Genomic DNA, 18,265 nt, shown 5'->3' on the forward strand with positions numbered 1-18,265 from the left:
TCTCCCTAAATATTGATTTGTCTGTGGAGCACAGCTAAATCAGTCAGCGCATTCAAAGCAATGATTGTGGGTGGTAAAAAATGAGACAAAAAAGGGAAAAAAAATAATTGTAAGAATTGTTTCCGTTACCATGACAACCATCTCCACAAAAATGCATTTGGCCCTCAGGTCAGGTTTGGAGAACAGGTTGATTTCGCTCAGCCTTGCCCAAAGTGATGTCACTTCTTTGAGTGCAAGGATGCTAGTTTGAATTTTTTAATTATATTTATTTTATTTTAATTGTATTTATAAAGCGCTTTTCAATTTGCACACACACACACACACACACACATACACACACACACACACACACACACACATATATACTTATATATATTGTTCTTTTAAAAATTATTTGTTCACACCTCAGGACTATTTATTAAAGTGCGCATTAAATTGTGCAAATCTGAATAAAAATTTAAATGAAAAACTAACAGTCATCATGAAATTACAATTGATCAATGCATTTTATATTTCAACCAAAAAACATGTATGTCAGATGATTTCACCTAGGTCTCGCAGGCTATTAGTTATTGGCAAATTTCTATTTAGAGATTGGTTTTGGCTTCTTGATTCCTGACATTTTAGATTTTAGTATTATTATATTAAAATAACCTAGCTCTAATTTATATTGAAATGCAGGAACAAATATAATAAGCAACATATAGACTCATATAGAATCATATTTCTTTTTTCAAGATCACACAGTTGTTGAAACCTCTGAATTCATGAGGTTTCACTGAAGTGTGGATCATTTTTTTAATGCATAAGCACTCCTGGTTAATAATTATAGCAGAAATACTACAAAAATCTATGCTGTATTGAGTGATTTTGAATGTTGTTTTGGACAGAGTCAGAAGTCAAAAAGTTTTAAAACAACTGATCTAAACAATGTTCCTCTTCGATAATGTAAATTTTATTTTAAAATCAAACGTCAGAACTTTTCTTGACTGAAATAGAACTGAAAACACTTTACCTCACAGTAATGGCAAAAAGTAGCACAGCTCAGTACAGCTGATTTTATTAAGTCCATAATATGGTGACTTGAGGCCATTGCTGCCTCAGCACTGTCTTTCTAAGGGTCGCCGTGGCAACTGGGGCTAGACCATACCTTAAACTGCTCCTGACTGCCACCTGATGGCTGGGCCAAACACCTTCGTTATGTTAACTAATCATTGTGTGTTTAACAAAGAGAGCACAGTGTTACTGTAGCGGCTGCAGTTCAAGAACACAACAGTTCTACAAAGTGGCCTTTGTTAGAGAAGCCGCAGTTGGTTCAAGCATCCAAAAAAATAACAGATGGATTCAACTCTTTGAGCCTTGGGCAAAAAACACGTCCCATTAATTTCTGTCCCTCTATCACAAACACATAAAAAAAGCCTGCAGCTGTCCTACTCTCCCAAACTCCATGTGTTGCTCTGGATTCATATACTCTTTCTGTCTCTCTCTTTAGGCCTTCTGGACATGTCTGTCTTCACTGAGGGACTGGCAGTAGCATGAAAGGAGAAGCTGTCGCACAGTTCTTGATGGCTGTACACTAATTGCTGACCCTAACAGGTCCAATTAGAAGTTACATGCGCCCCGCGTGGGCCCAGGGGACTACACATCCCAGCATGCTGAGCACTGACACTTTCAGAGTGACATGAACAAGACAGCAACCAGACGTGTGCTCTTTCTTCTTTTTCCCACCATGCTTTCTCCATCGTAAGTCACAGGCTAGTTTGTGAGGGCTGAGAGGCACATCCAAGTGACTTTTTATGGGCTGCAGATGCAGCTCCAGTTAGAGTCTTTGGTACTCTACTATAAACAGAGATGATGAAATTACAGAGAATCAATAGATTTCAAAAGTACATGAACCACCAGTCAGTTTTATAGCTGTGTCGCTTCTGATTATAAAAACAGAGCAGTTTAAAAGTGAAATAGTGATATAGGAATGTGAGGTAAGTTCTGGACCTAAATAAATAAAAATAATATAATGTTATTATTAATAATTATTATATGTTATTATATGTAATATAATCATGCTGGGTGGATATAATATAATATAATATAATATAATATAATATAATATAATATAATATAATATAATATAATATAATATAATATAATATAATATAATATAATATCTAGTTTACTTGCAATAAATATAGCAGGAATAAATAATCGAATGTTATAAATATATTATGTACATTATATGTTTTTATTTAATGGTAAAAGTATATTATATATATATATTATTAAAGGTGCAACAACAAATTGTAATTGTAACAAATTGTACAAATTGTGTGTGTGTGTGTGTAACAGATTGTAACACACACACATACAGTTTATTCCCAATCAGAACTGACACAGATATAAAACCATCATTGTATAATCATGTGGTTACATATTATATTACATTATATTACATTGTAAATAGAAAGTTAATAACAAGTTATAAGATCATATTGTGTGTGTGTATATATATATATATATATATATATATATATATATATATATATATATATATATATATATATATATATATATATATATATATATATATTAAATATAGAATCCACGTTATGTATTATTTATTTATTACTACTATTAATTTTATATAAATTTAAAACTTCATCTATCCAACCATACCAGAGTTTGTTTGGAACTGGACCGAGACCACCTCTTCAGCTGGGTCTCGGTACAATTGTTTGGTCTGCACCCGAGTGCGATTGCTGTATTCATACACCCTTAATGACACAAATTTCATCACTAAAACAGTACGCACACCCTTTGATTTTTGTAAAACATGCACGTTGACTTGGTTTTGCACTAATCAGTTGTTCCACAAGGTGGCAGCACTGGGCCGCACTGTTGTTTCACAGTAGAAAACAAAACTAAAGAGACAAAACAACAACAACATAATACCGGAGTAATGCCTTGTCGACCGCCTGTGTTAGCGCACGCTATTAAATGGAGTAAACTTTGAAAGGCTATGCCTTCGACTCCATGAATGAAGTATGCTTTGGTCTTTAGAAGTAACATAGTAGTCAACCAATCACATTAAAGCTTGTCAGTTTGAGAAAGTGCTTGCTTTTTTAGTGACACATGCATCAGACAGTCAGTGAACGGGCTGCAGGCATGACACTGATGCTGGTTTGATAGAGCCATGCGGATGGACCTTTCTTGGTCCTGTCTATCTCCAGTGCTGATCTGGCGGTCTCTAGCAGCCCCATATGGATCTCATTATGTCTCGGCTCTGTCACAGAGGAATTACAGGGCATCAGGCATGAGAACATGATGACCGTATCAAAACATTGTCATGTCCTCTCTGCAGAGCTCTGATGTGGTACGCACACATGCTCTGACGTTGCCCCAGATTGCAGCATGGTCGCTGTCCACCCGATTCACAGGCAAATCAATAGCATTATGTCTTGTAGCCCTCACAATCTTTACATCATAGACAAGTTCCCAGGGCCTGGAAATAAACAACTGCGATTGGAATAAATCGAGCCCAAAATAGTTTAAAGGAAATGCTTTTAGAATATGAAGCAGTGCATGTAATTATTTGTCAAAGTTAGGTACAGAAACTATTTGTTTTCTCTACTAAAATCTAAAATGTAACTCTTTTATCGTTTGAATTTGTACATCCATCTCGATTTTCATTCCTCACTTGAGCTCTAAGTCTCTTGAAAAATTAATTCAAAGGACATTGTTTGTTGATTGATTCTCAGTATGGAAAATGAATCCGAAATCATATAGATATTTTATTAGATGTGATTATTTAATAGTTTAATCTTGAAATAACATAACTGATTGAGCCGTTGAAGCTCATGCGATATTACATTATGTATAGATGATAAATCACACCGGCTATGTATTTTCCTCAGCAGTTAGAGGGAAAGACGGCGATGTTAGCGCACAAAAGAGAAAGAGTTGAGAGATCAGCCCCATTTTTTGCCATTTACAAACACCTTGTTTAGTTTCCCGTGTTTACCGAGCGTCTGCACGTTGATTCTCCTGACATTGACGCATCGCCCTGGAAAAAAAAAGAGAAAGAAGCGGAATAGATAAATAACACAACAGCGACACTGCTCCGTAATCCCTTTTGTTTCGCTGGATTTGTTCTCCTCACATGCTAAAGCAAACAATCCCCCGTAAAAAACTTGGCTTGGAACTTCCCCCCTCGACAAGCCCCCTCCCTTTACACCCGTGTGTGAGAGAATAAGATATTTAGTGACTTTGATATGTAAAGCTACAAAATCTTACCTGAGGCTACACAATCATCTCTCTTCCACAATCCAGTCAAATCAGGAGAGAGAGCGAGAACAAAAGAGATAGGATAGGACACCGAAGAGCAATGCAAATCTCGCTTTCTGATGAGAACAACAAAGAAGGGGGGAAAAAGGAGTGAAAGGATGGATGAGGAGATTAAAGGGAAGACAAAACCCACATTTGGCTGGCTCTGGATTCGAAACGCTGCTCTCTCGCTCAGCAACCAAGTCCATCGTTCTGAGATGTAGATTTCCATTAGGACCCTGTTATTAAATGCAAAGGGTTAAAAGCGAGAGCTGTGAGGTGAAAGTGGACAATAGACTAAATGCTACATGTGCTCAGGGCAACACATCAAACTAATTTAACAGAGCATGCCTCTGTGATGTAGAGGTCAGATCCGGAGAGTTGCGCGTCCCGAAGCCCACAATGCTTTTTTTTTTTTTTTTTTAATGAAACAGGCAATGGAAAAAATGCCCGGCCATTTAAAATGCCTGACCCCGGACTTTAACACAGCACTTGTAAATTAGCCACACAGACAGCCTTAGCCGAAAGGTCACAAGCATGTTTTTCTGCTCCTCTTTCTTTGACATAATCTAAAACGGAGGGTCTGAAATTAGCTTTAACCTCCCGAATGACATGTTTATTTACATAACTGCTATGGACAGAGGGAGCGGCTCCACGCTAGATCAAAATCAACACATTGTTTTTGCCACGTCGCGAGCAGTCGCCCAGTGACCATCTCCGAGTGGCCCGGGGATATTTGTTGTCAGGACGAGAGCTCGGCAAAGGGCTTCAAATAATCTAATCTGGTGCATCTAAGTGTGTTCTGCCCTAACGCGCCTCTGACCCCATTCTGTTCTCATGGATCCTGGCGGTGGGGGCCGAGGAGGGCTCATGCGTGGCGTGCTAATCCGCCAAGTCAATAGTGGCAGCGAGCGCTTGCGAATAAACCGGTGCCGCGGTGGTGGCACTATCACGACTTGGCTTGACTCTAATGCCAGTGTCTCCTCAGGGGAAGGACTTTATTTCAGCGTCGTTAAGGGAGGGCTTCGGAAAAACATTAGCGTCAAAGCGCGTGAGCTTTTATGGAACAGCACTGAGGAAGAGCACAAGGAGAAAACCTGTCACAGCAGTTCTGGTCTCTGCGATTGCATGAGGGCGACCTGCGGTTTTAACTCTGTCAAGGCAAGAGTCTGGAGGTTTCCTGCATCCTTCTGCCTTTTGATAGCACATTTGAAATGCAAGAATAAATGCGTCAGCTTGGCACACGATCCGTGTCCACTGGGCCTTTGCGAGATGACCTTTGCCTGGTGAATGTCGGACTGAGTTTTTAAGCATTATACACATTAATTTGAGAGATTATTCATATTAGTGCATGTGCACAAGGTTTTGACTTATTTTTTTGTTTCCTTGAGGATGTCAAAGACCTTTTTGCTGGGCATGTACCTTTTTTTTTTCTTTTTTTGGAGGCCTCAGTGACAGTCTTGGTTCACTGAAATGTGCTTTTGGTACCCTATTTCTTTAATATTTTTATTTTCCATTGTATTATTATTATTATTATTATGTTTTTTAAGTTAGTATTTTAAAATTTACTGGTCAACAAATATTTTTTTTTTTTAAATGTGTGAATGTATAATTAAATATGTATTAAGATTTATGAGAATTATATAGTATTTGATTTATTAAGATATTTATATAAAGTTTTTCCAAGCATATATATATGTGTCACATTCAGCATCCACTTAGCTTACTAATTCAAGAAGGCACATGGCACAGTTTGGTGGGTATACTGTGTGTGTGTGTGTGTGTGTGTGTGTGTGAGACCTCCTGTGCATGCGTTTTTTTTGTTGTTTTTTTTCATACATGTAAAAGGCTTGCATTTTTGAGTGATTGATTAGATGAGTGAGTAATGTGTGTGTGAGTGTGTGTTTAACAGTTAACGCGGCAGGGAGTGGACAGAAGGGCCAAGTGTGACAGGTGGACAGGCATGATAAGGAGAGAGCGGTGCAGCCCAGCGCTCAGCAGAAGCAGACCCCAGGAGAATATCCAGCCAAAAGCAGCTAATAGCTGATACTCATCAGAGATAGAGCCACTGAAGATTTCCTTTCTCTGTGGAATAGTCCGTTCATTCAGCTCCAGCCCAAATTCTCCTCCCTAAAAATGTGAAAAGATGTTGTTAATCAAGTTTTATACAACAGAACAGTTAATGTTGGGACTGAAGGACTGTGCCATGGTTAGTATAATTTACTGCTTACGCTTTGCCCCAGGTTAAATTGTAATTTTTTGGTGTGATATTCACATATGCAGTATAAAACAGCATGGTGTTTGTGACTGCCCACAGGATATCACAAATCACTAATTAAATCTTTTTCCATTCACTTTTGTTTATAGATACGACGTATATCAAGGCTTTCTGCTTTACAGATTTCACATCAGTGTCTCAATGCAAACTCAGCAATGTTGTAACTCCAAGAAGAAGGCATGGTTAATATAGTTTTTCTTTCTCTGTGATCCATGTTAATTTTATATTTGACTTTGTGCTATTTTTACTGAGCCTTTCTGCTTCTCAGGTTTATCTTAGAGTTTCAAAAAAGATGTCTCAAACTGCTCACATTTGGTAACAGTAAAAAAAGTGTACAATCAGAAGTGAATATTTTCAGTATATACTCAGACATTACTCATTCAATTCAGAACAAATAATCTGTGCTATGCCATTTACCATCGTTTTTATAGCTCTATACATTTACTGCATATCAACAATTGACTCATTTGTTTCTATTTTTGTTTCTTAAGGGACACGAGCAACCCACTAAATGTGTGTTTACACTGCTGAGCCCACACTTATAATTTTGTGAATTCAAGCGGCAGCCCTATGTGAGACCATTTCATGAAACTAAGAAATTTTCAGGTATGGAAAGACTATTTTGATTGATATGTATTTACTTCGCCATCAAACAGATTGAATGAAGGATCAGATCGGAGCTTGTTTGTGTCAAGTCGAATGATGTTTACGGTACAGTATTATTCGAGCTTAGTGATTTATCACAAACGTGGCAAACAGTGAGTCAGTCAGTAGTGTGGGTGGCAATGTGTCACCAACACACAGCGCCATCTGCTAGGAGTTTGTTCAACAAAGATCGATTGTGCTTCGAGACGCTCCCTCTCTGTCGGTTTCTCTCCTGTGTTCGTTCTCTCACCTCCTCTCCTCTCCTTTCCTCTACTCCGCACAGAGGAGGACGTGCGATGCCAAAATAAGAACGAGATGTTGGAAGGCACCGAAGAGGAAAAATGATCGGTTTGTCCTCTCGTTGGGAGCGGTCCAAATCTGGAGCTTCATCTGAAAAGTTTGTTTTTGCAGTTGGTCATTGCTTATAAAGCCCTTAAAACTTTACAAACGCACATATAACGTCAGCTCACGGTGGCAAGTCGACATGTGACTTTCAAAAACAGCTGTTTAGCATTCTAAAATACATCACTGTGCCCCACGAAAGGGTCAATTACAAATGGTCAGATCTCAGGAGACGAAGCTTCGCTCTAAATGCTTCCTGCAGAAATCAAGATCTACGATACGTGTCGGCCATTATGTGAGACGTACGAGGTAAAATTGCTAATGTAAAATTGGTAATGTGATTAGAACGGTCCCTGGCAGGCGAGACCGGGGCAGTGGTAAACAAGCCACCGCTCCTTATGTGTAAGTGAAGATGGTGGAGGAGACACAGACTCGACATGAATAACCTCAACCCGGCCTGTTTGCCCCGGAGCTAGAGGTCAGGACCTGTTTGGAAACAGTGTGTTATGGCGTTTGGACATACTTGTGCGGGTGCCGGACCAGTCTTCTGCATTTTCTGCCCTTTAGCTTCTTACATGCCAGTTAAAGTCACCGAGGACAGCAGCCGACATCTCTTTTAGTGCCAAGACAGAGGATCCGTTTGTTGACAGAGCCGTCCATACATACGCCAGATTGGGATCTGTGGCCTTAGTAAAGCCAAGGGTCTTACCCCCATCAGACTCGCAGCGGTGACCCTCGTTTTAGTGTTCATGCCCAGGCAGGTGTGCCCATGATTGTGGGGTGCATGAACTGGCATCCGTCAGGGCATCCGTTCCCTTAGCCTGAATGTAAAAGAGCCTACAGCCTGTGGGTGAGGCCCTTGTCTGTTTACCTGCCAACGGAGGGCAGAGAGGGGGCTATAAGCACAGAAGGCCTCCTTTGTCCCGGTGTTCCTGGTGGCCCCCAGGGTCAAGGTCCCTCGTTTAGCTTTCTAAAAGGACTATGGGTGTGTTTTCATACTTGTTTTATATTATTTATACAGCCTGTTGTTAAATTTCGCATTTGATTGCACTGATACCAGTGTTTGGAGATCGTCAGGAATGATTCTTGTGTACAGCCAGCTCTCATTAATTGTTGGTTCTCTTTTCTGTCCCTGCTTCAGGGAAGAAACAGCACTGAGTCAGAATTTAAAAAGTGTGTTGCTGGATTGACTCTTTTCTTTTTTTTTTGCACATTCTAACATTTTCATGTTTGCCATTCATTATTTACAAGCCAAGCATCTTTTCTGGAAAGCTATGTTTGAGTCTCCTTAGAGTACAAATATTTTCAGAATTTGGCATTAAATTTGAGTGAAAAATGTCTTGAAATAGCTTGCATTGGGGGCCTTAATTACAATACGAAAAATATTAAGGATAGAATTAAATATGTGACATTTTTGTCTGTCAATTTGTGATCAAAATGTGAGATATTATAAAATTTTGCTCAGTTTGACTTGCACAATGTTGGCTATGTTGTATGTATCAGGTTAGGTAACTGTTCTGTGTAGCCAGCAATGTTCGTTTGTATGTGTGTATGTGAATACCCACACTACCATTTGAAATCAGTAAGATTTGTATTTATTTATTTATTTATTGTAAGTAATTGAATTAGTTAGGACGAATTGAATTGATCAAAAGTGACAGTAAAGATATTTATAATGTTACATAAAATTTATCATTGTAGCCTAAATGCCTAAATGCTAAATTTCTATTCATTGATGAATCCTGAAGAAGCACAACTGTTTTCAACATTGATAATAATAAGAAATGTTTATTGAGCACCAAATCAGCATATTAGAATGATTTCTGATGGACCATGTGACATGTGGCTGCTGAAAATGTAGCTTTGCCATCACAAGGATAAATGACATTTTAAAATATATTAAAATAGAAAAGTTCTTTTAAATTGTAATAATTTTGTAAAAGACCAGCCAAACGTTTGAACCGTAGTTTGCAGATATACACAATATGCAAGGGGCAACAACAACATATTTTTCCACTTGAACCACTGTCTGATACCCCACCCTCACTGCTGACAATGATGGGAATTTGATTTGCAAACTTACAAAAGAAAGTGTAATAGCCTGCGTATTGTTGTCATTAGAACTGTTTTTCTGGTTATTTCCTCAGGGACGAAAAGGAAAATTCAGAGGGAACGAGAATAATAAATGCAAATTATGAATCCGTTTACCAAACACCGGTAAGAGCATATTTCCTCCTTTTTTTCTAACACCCCAAACCTCACCACTTCCTGCCTGTCCTTTGGGAAACGGCCACACTTCTCCAGTCCGCCTATGAACAAACATCTGCTGCGAAACACGGAAGCGTTCCCCTGGTGATTTGTTTCCAACAGATCCCCTCATCCCATGTGCTGTTTGATCACGTGTTAAAACTGGCGACAATAGAGCAAGTCCCGGCAATCTGAAAATTAGACAAAAGTCTGAGAACAAATTTACAGATTTTTAATGAAGTTTGTTTTTTTGGTCCCCCTCCCTCTCCATCCTGATGTGCTCTCAGCAGCGCCGCGGTTCCTCCTCCGTTAATTCAGTTCCTAAACACCTGCTTTTGCACCTTTGATAATTATGGCTGGAACTTTTGTTAATCCGCTCTAATAGTGCTCAAGCTGAGTCCGTTTGCAGCTAATAATTACAGCAGTCGGCATGGGGTTTGGCTCATCTCTGGTGTAGCCTGTGTGATACAATACCGATCACAGCTCTAGCGAGCTAACATCTCGACTGGGATAACTCAAACATCACGTCCCTGCCTCTTCCTACAGCTGTCTCTTAAAACTCGGCACTCTCTAAATGCAATATTCATCCCTCTTCTGGGACATTTATTTTGGAGATATTAGTGCAAACTTGACCTTAAAAAGAGATGAATTAATAGGATGGAAATATATCAGGAAAAATAAACGAATTCTTGAAGCCTTGAAGGAAGAGCAAACAAATCATTGGCACAGATCTCACCTTTGGGAGTTGTCATACTTTGCGTTTTTTCTTCTTCACTCTCTCTCTTCTTCTTCCTCCCTGCGAAAAGTTAGCTAGCGCTTGCATATCATCATTAGTGTGGCTGCTGCTCCTTCAGAGATCAAATGCTGTTTTCTCAGCACTAGCAGAAAGTCTGTTGGTTTTAAACTCCAGAGGGTTTGCCCCGAGGCATTAAAAACATAGGCATGTCAATCTGTGCATGTCGAAAGCACTCTCACAGGCTGCTAGATAAAAAACGGCGATCATTTAAATGGTAAATAGTCTAAATGTTTGGCGTTTGAAGAGTGGAGGAATGGCAAAATAGATGCTGCTATGGTTCATAGGGAAGCAACGAGGGGCAAAGAGGCTTCTGCCTACCATTTCATACGCTATGGCTAATCGTGCGTGTATCGGAGCGTCTGATCGTTAGCGTTGAATTGAAAGGAGAGTTCTAAGGCCGGGCTTCCAGTCTCAGATCTTTCTGTATTAACACGTTGCAGTGGTGCAGACAAGAAAACGCAGGCAGCACAACACAGTAAAGAGGAGATTCTCCAGTGATTCGATACTGACTGCAAACACATTAATATCTAAAAAAAAAAAAAAAAACCTGAGGTGCAATCAGCGAGTGTAGAACATACTGTAGAGCAACAGAGAGTGAGAAGGAAAAAAAGGATGTGTGAAATCAGGGTGATCTTCATGTTCATAAATGCGGAATATCACCGTACTGACAGAATCTTCAAGGTGAACCCTTAAATATATGTGCACCTTGATACAGCTGCATAGTGGTGCTCTCTTTTACTGGTAAAGATGAATAAACTTTGCTAGAGAAAGGCAGATTTGTCTTTAAATTTAAACAATACTTTTATGGTGCTTTCTGAAATAAAACTCCTTTTGTGTTCAACAGACAAAAAGAAAACGATAGTAATGCATAAATGCTGACATAATTTTAATTTATATCATGTTAATATTTTAAAGTTTAGCCTTGGTTAAAGTGGAATCCTCTGAACCAAGTTGAACATGGCACCAGAGTGGTGTTTTGGTGGTGCAGAGTAAAAGTCAAAAGCGTGATGTTTTCTTATTTTCTATGAGAGTGCTAGTGAAAGGGTCTACATTTTAGATCATGCTGAATAATGATCTTTTTCAGTGTCTATCCAAACATGAAAATGCATGTTTGCATTATCCAGACGTTTCAAACCAACGGAGGTTTGATTCTTTTTTTTTTTTTTTCAGAAACATCTTATACATAAATATCATATATAGTTTATTTAACTGATATAGATATTTAATTTCATATTTAATTTCATTAAATTGGGGAATATATATATATATATATATATATATATATATATATATATATATATATATATATATATATATATATATATATATATACATATATATATACATATATATATATATATATATATATATATATATTCCCCAATTTAATGAAATTAAATATCTATATCAGTGCATTTATATATATATGTGTGTGTGTGTGTGTGTGTGTGTGTGTGTGTGTGTGTGTGTGTGTGTGTGTGTAAATGTAAAAAAGGAATGCTTCAAAATTAAGTTCCCTCAAAAATAACTGGTAACTTTAGTAATTTGAATAGATTTGTTCATTCAATACAAAATTCTGAAAAAAACTCTCTCTTTCTCTCTATTTTGCACTTAAAAATGTACTTGTAAAAAAAATAAAAAAATCTTATTTTTCTTTGGTCATGTCTTAAAGCATCAAGCAGCCAACTCAACTAAGTGTAAGTCACCCCTACATAGAACCACACTTTACAAAAACCTATGAGATCATGTTTGGGGTGATAAAATCAGGTTTGGAAGAAAGAAAAAGAAAAAGCATCCTACACCAATTTGATTATTTTCATTATTTTCAATGTGAGTCAATGCAGTAAAAAAGAAGTGTGCTTTTACGCCTTTTTAAAAATGCATAAGGAACAGTGATAAAGACTGACAAAGAGAGGGATAAAGAGGCAAAGGGAACAAAAAGATATGATGGAGACAGCGCAGGGTAAGAGTCTGAGACGCAGCATCATGGCTGTGGTAGGACTCCGGCCTGCTGTCCTCCCCGTGTCCTCTCCCAGCGCCCCAGAGTCACGCATCACTCATCGTGTCACAGTGAACTCCAGATGCTCTCACCCAGGAGAACCATCCCACCCCTCTCATCCCTCTTCATTCCCTCCAACAATTTAGTAATGAAATATTGATTTTTAGTTAGATTCATATTGATGCTATTAGCTTTGCATTGATAAATCACAGCTCTGTGCCCGTCGGTGGCAGAGCAAGTGTTTGCGGTGCAGTGCTGGGGAGATTACAATCAAGCAATTGATGTGTTAATTTGATGGATATCTTTGATTTCTGTGTCGTTTTTTCCCCTCCCTTTTTTTTCAACGCTGTCCTCTATTTCCACGAACTGAGTTTCATAACAATGCTTTAGCACAAATCACACACAGCTGGATTTATGAGACTCGCTGTCCACTGGAGCGCCTGCAGCCTCTCTTGCTCCGTCTCTTAGTGTGTGTTTGTGAGAAGGTGATATCATACTCTTCGCCTCAAATCACCCACGCAGCATTTGAGTGTCAGCCTGCACACATCCCAATTAAAGCCCTGAGAGAAAGAGAGGTGAAGCTAAAACTCAAAGCCCTTTTATTCTCCACCCACAGAATGTTTCTATAAACACAGCTGAGCAATAGATGATCATCAGCATTTCATGTAACATGATTAAATACGCAATATTTTAATTAAAGCCAGTTTCAACAGATGTATTTCTTCTAAAACAAATAAGTAAGGTGACTGTTGCTTAACGTGTGTGCAGTTAGTAAGACGCTTCGGTCAGAAACCACCTGTTAAATAATAATCAGTTAAAAACAACTTTATACATAATTATTATAAAACTGATAGTTTTCTCTATTTTAACTGGATAAGTTGTATCAAACTGCTATATAATGCAGATAAACACATAATTGCGATCACAGATTAAATTTTTTTAATATGTTTAGCTTCACACATACTAAATGTTTTGTGAACTACTTGAATCTTTAAAAAAAGATAGCTAGACCAACAATATTCCCCCAAATGTAATTTCATATAGTAATGTCATATAAAACTACATATAATAATAATATTTAAATAATATTTTTGTTGTGAGCTGAAGTGAAAAGTTGTCTTGACAAGAGTATTTTTTTTTTTTTTTAGTGAACAGATTCAAATTGGGAAAATTTTTAAGATAACTAAGTGTTTTTTTTTTCTCAACAAGTCCTTTTTAATGCATCGAGTTGCTGCCAAAAACTACCTGTTTTGGCTAAATTACTTGGTGGAAATTTTTATTATTATTATTTATGATTTTTACCACTGTTAAGCGAGGTACCTGAGGTAAAATTATTGTAATACGGCTTCGTTGCTTAATGCTTTAATAAGAAGAGATAAATACTAATACAGGTATCCAGTATCAGGTCCTGATGGCCTTCTTTAAAACTATATGACAACCAGTTTTTACCGAATACCATATTAAACATTTCCAGTAGCCATTGGAAAGAAATTACATTTCCTTCCTCTTCGACACAAAGACATTCAACTTGAACTGAGTTAAATTGGAAATTATGATGTCTACACACAACGCGCATTCTCTCTAATAAGCGTATGTGAAACGTATAGAGGGTATATAAGTGTAGGTTTTAAAACTGTAATGCTTGTCTGTTTGTCTTCCCCTTTGACCCATACAGGCAAGAGGAAGTTCACAGTCTCCAAGGCACCAAATTACGCCATTGATCCGAACCCAAAATGGCTCCATGTCTGGCATTTTCAGAGGCCGTTTCCAAGTCAATGTCATCCTATCTGCCTTAAACTAAAAGAGACAAATACGACTGGAATAAGGTAGCTGCCTCATTATGAGGCACCACAGATCAGAGCGTAAATAGTTTAGACTGATTCACTGACCAACAAAATAGCGCCAGGGCTTCAGTTCGATAAAACTCAGCTTGTAGCCTCACAAAGTGCTGCTTAGTTGCACACTCCGAGATTACCTTGGTATACTACCATGTACAAAACACTGTTAGTACTTTTTTGTTTGTACAAAATAGACTGGAAATGTAGCGTCATTTTTTTTTACATTGTCATAATGATTTATCCATAGCTCACTTCTAGTGAAAAGTTCAATGCACTGACGTTTTAGGATTTTAATATAATAAATGTTTTTAGCACCTGCGATGTATTTAAACTTTACATGTGAAATGCTAACCATAGAAAAGTGCTTTAGCAGGGCCATAACTGAAGCCTTCTCTTGCAGGTAAAGATGGAGTGGTTGTCTTGCTGTTGTGCTGGTATCAGACATGGGCTCTTCATCAGATGACTAATGGAGTTGTGCAGCTAACCAGGAGGCCCAAGGCTGTTTGTTAGCTCCTAACAAGGTGAACCAGCTCCTACGGAACAGCACACTAGCGCTGAAGGATTTATTATAGATCTGCGTGTCCGCGGGCCATGAACAGTATAGCGCCGGTCTCATTGTAGTGGGTCCACCACACTAGCAGAGGGTTTAGATCATTATTGCCTCATTGTTTTGATACAATTTTGCAGAGCGGATGATGGATGGATGGATAATCGGATGAGTAAAGGAGTTTTGGTAGCCTAGCACATGAGGGTAATGGATGGACTGCAAAAACACACGAAAATGATAAGGAAAAGTGAGTTTTGAACATGTTTTATGATGGAATTTGGAAAAACATTTTCAGTCTTTACACATTTAGATAGTTGACATTGTTGAGTAGTGATGTAGTATGTTATAATTCACCTAAAGTTATATTAAACAGCATTGTTTTTAATAATTATATATTCATTTAGAAAGACTTACTTTCTTATTTAGTTACATATAAAAAATACAAATTAAATATATATATATATATATATATATATATATATATATATATATATATATATATATATATATATATATATATATATATATATATTTTACATTTTAAATATTTGATTTGCACATTTAGTATGTGTGTTAGTGTGTTTTTTTAATTGTACAAATTTAAAAATACAAAAACACTAAAACATTTAAACAAATTAATTACACACAATTTAAATATTGAAATATTTAAAAAATAAATTATATATGTGTATAATTAGTTTTAAAATGTAATGTTTGAATGTTTAATTTGTACTCTTTTTTAATTTATTTTCTTTTACATTATAAATTAATTTAAAAAATATTTTTACATTTTACCTTTACAAATATATGTAGTTTATGATAAATTAATATTTTAGACACAGATTAAAATTTTAAATAAATAATATTTAAATACTACAGCTTTTACACTTTTGCAATGTAAAAAAAAAAAAAAAAATTGCACAAGTGACATTTTAAACAATTATCTGGCACGTAAAGCAGCACAAATTTTCCCAGAGAAAACTCTGTACTGTTCTGCCCTTTTGTCCCTCCGTCAGTACAATCAGCCGGTGTCATCCAGCGGTCAGTCTCCGTGCAAGGAGGGGCAGGCTGCGAGAGGTAAGGGGGGGCTATAAGCGACGCTAATCACCGTGCTCGCTGTCAATCGCCTGCCAATATTAGCCACCCCGTCCCCATCTGTCAGAATGGGGCCTGATGGCTCCCTCGTTAGCGCCGATCACCTGCCCTCAGCCAGAGCGGCTGTACTAACATCCATCACTCACCCGCGCCCATTTTTTTCCGCTGCCGCTGTCTAATGGCCTTCGTTCAATTGTCTCCTTTAGCTCGGGCGCTACAAAGTTAGTAGAGCGCAGGGGTGATGGGTTGGGGGGAGGGATGTAGATGGAGGGGTGCGACAGAAGCAGCTCAAACATTTCAAGCACGCTGCGGTGGTGTAATGAGCCATGGCAGTTGGATATACCTGTGCATGCTTTGATAAAGGTGAGCTGACACACCAGGGCCAGATAGGCACTTTGGTGTCGCAGACATATGTCTATCTATCACCGCAGAGTGCTGGAGGGGAGAGAGAGAGAGAGAGACAGGGAAGAGCAGCGTGAGTGGGAAAAAGCCAATAGGGAGGAAATGGTGTGAGAACAGCTGCTAGTATTTTGTAGTCATCAGTACGTACAAGCAGCGGTCTCCAAATTGGACATTCGTGGCTAGAAGGCTCCTGATCTCAGTTTTCCCTCTAACAATCCTCTGAAAGCCAAGCGAGATGATAAACTGTGAAGAGCGTCTCCAAGCTATTCCTCTTGTGTGGCCCTCTGCGTCTCTCTCCATTCCTGTATTCTCTGCCGTTTCTTGCCTTTTGTCCAAAAAAGGAAAAGAGGGAAGCAAACATTTAGGGGTGCAGTGTAGCATGCTGGACTGATGCAATACATTCTCTTTGTGGGACTGTAGCGGTAAAGCCGCTGGACTGTGGCTCTGCTCGCCAGCCGTGAGATGATTAATTCAAACTTAACACTAGAGAAGACACTAATATTCATCACCTCTGCTGCATTCATCTCCAACGCCAGCCTACAGCTCTCCTAATTAATCAGCACAGACTACACCCCAGCAAAGCTGCAAAACAACACTGTACGCTGATAGAAAACAATGCAGGAGAGCTCTGAGCTGCCGTGGCTGGGCGTCTCAAATCGCTGTATGTTTTGATCTTTACTAGGCCTGACCAGTTTTATTTAGATATATTAATTTAGTTCTTAATATTTGTAATAACATTTAATTTTATAGTTTTCCACCTTTTTATTTAAAGTTTTTGTCATTTTTATTAGATGCATTTTTTAAATACATTTTAAATTAAATATATATATATATATATATATATATATATATATATAATATATATATATATATATATATATATATATATATATATATATATTTAACATATATCTGTATATGTGTTTTTTTTCTCCAGTTAATTTTGTTTAAAGCAACACATTTTTATGCTTTTAGTTTTAGTTAATAAAATAACACTGGTCCTGATGCGATTTTGAAAATGGTTGGTGAGCATTTCATTGGCGTACAAAAAAATTATTTTAGTCACACTGGAAACATTAATAAAATATATGATTTCTTTAAAGGTTTTCTAAGCAAGTATAGCACAGTCTCAAATGATATGAAAGTAATATTATAATTTATAAAAACAAATAAAGCATTTCTTATAATATAATAAAGTTATGCTAATGTTTTTTTAATCCAGCCAACCTGAATATAACATTTAACTCATATTTGTTTTGCATTTACATTTAAATGTATTTATAATTATTTAATTGTGTATATATAAATAATAAATATATAATGATAAAAATTATCATTAATATAGTCATTATTATATTGAAAAGTATTTATGTCTGTCCTAATTAAATCACTTTCACTCATCATTTCATAGCAGTCCAGTTAATAAGTTAATCTCCAGTGAGTTTTAATTTACCAAATCATTTTTCAATAATAATATTTTTTTGTTGTTTTTGTTGTTGTTTTTCTCAGATCATTAAATCTCTTACTCTCTGTCATGTATGTTGGTTTTACCATTGTAACATCCAAGTGAATCTGAAGCTCTTTGCATGACACAAATATATTAAATTGGCATTTAATTTTATGTTTGTGTAAAATTCCTATATTTTGGATGCCAGTATGTGAATTAACATGCACAAAGATAACCATAATCTGAAATCACAATGTAAATAATCGTGACAGGCCTAACATTTACAATTTTTTCAGACGCGATTACGAATTG

General features: G+C 37.2%; 1 long non-coding RNA gene across 1 annotated transcript; it reads left to right on the forward strand.

Annotated features, from left to right (window-relative positions):
* Positions 1-4,562: 4,562 nt before the first annotated feature.
* Positions 4,563-15,377, forward strand: LOC122140751. Its single transcript, XR_006157331.1, has 6 exons — positions 4,563-6,526; positions 6,685-6,777; positions 7,087-7,201; positions 9,730-9,799; positions 14,300-14,450; positions 14,863-15,377. It is a non-coding gene; the product is annotated as an uncharacterized LOC122140751 (long non-coding RNA).
* The last annotated feature ends 2,888 nt before the right edge of the window (positions 15,378-18,265 follow it).

This window comes from Cyprinus carpio, chromosome B19 (assembly GCF_018340385.1).
Source record: "Cyprinus carpio isolate SPL01 chromosome B19, ASM1834038v1, whole genome shotgun sequence".
NCBI classification, from domain to species: Eukaryota; Metazoa; Chordata; class Actinopteri; order Cypriniformes; family Cyprinidae; genus Cyprinus; species Cyprinus carpio.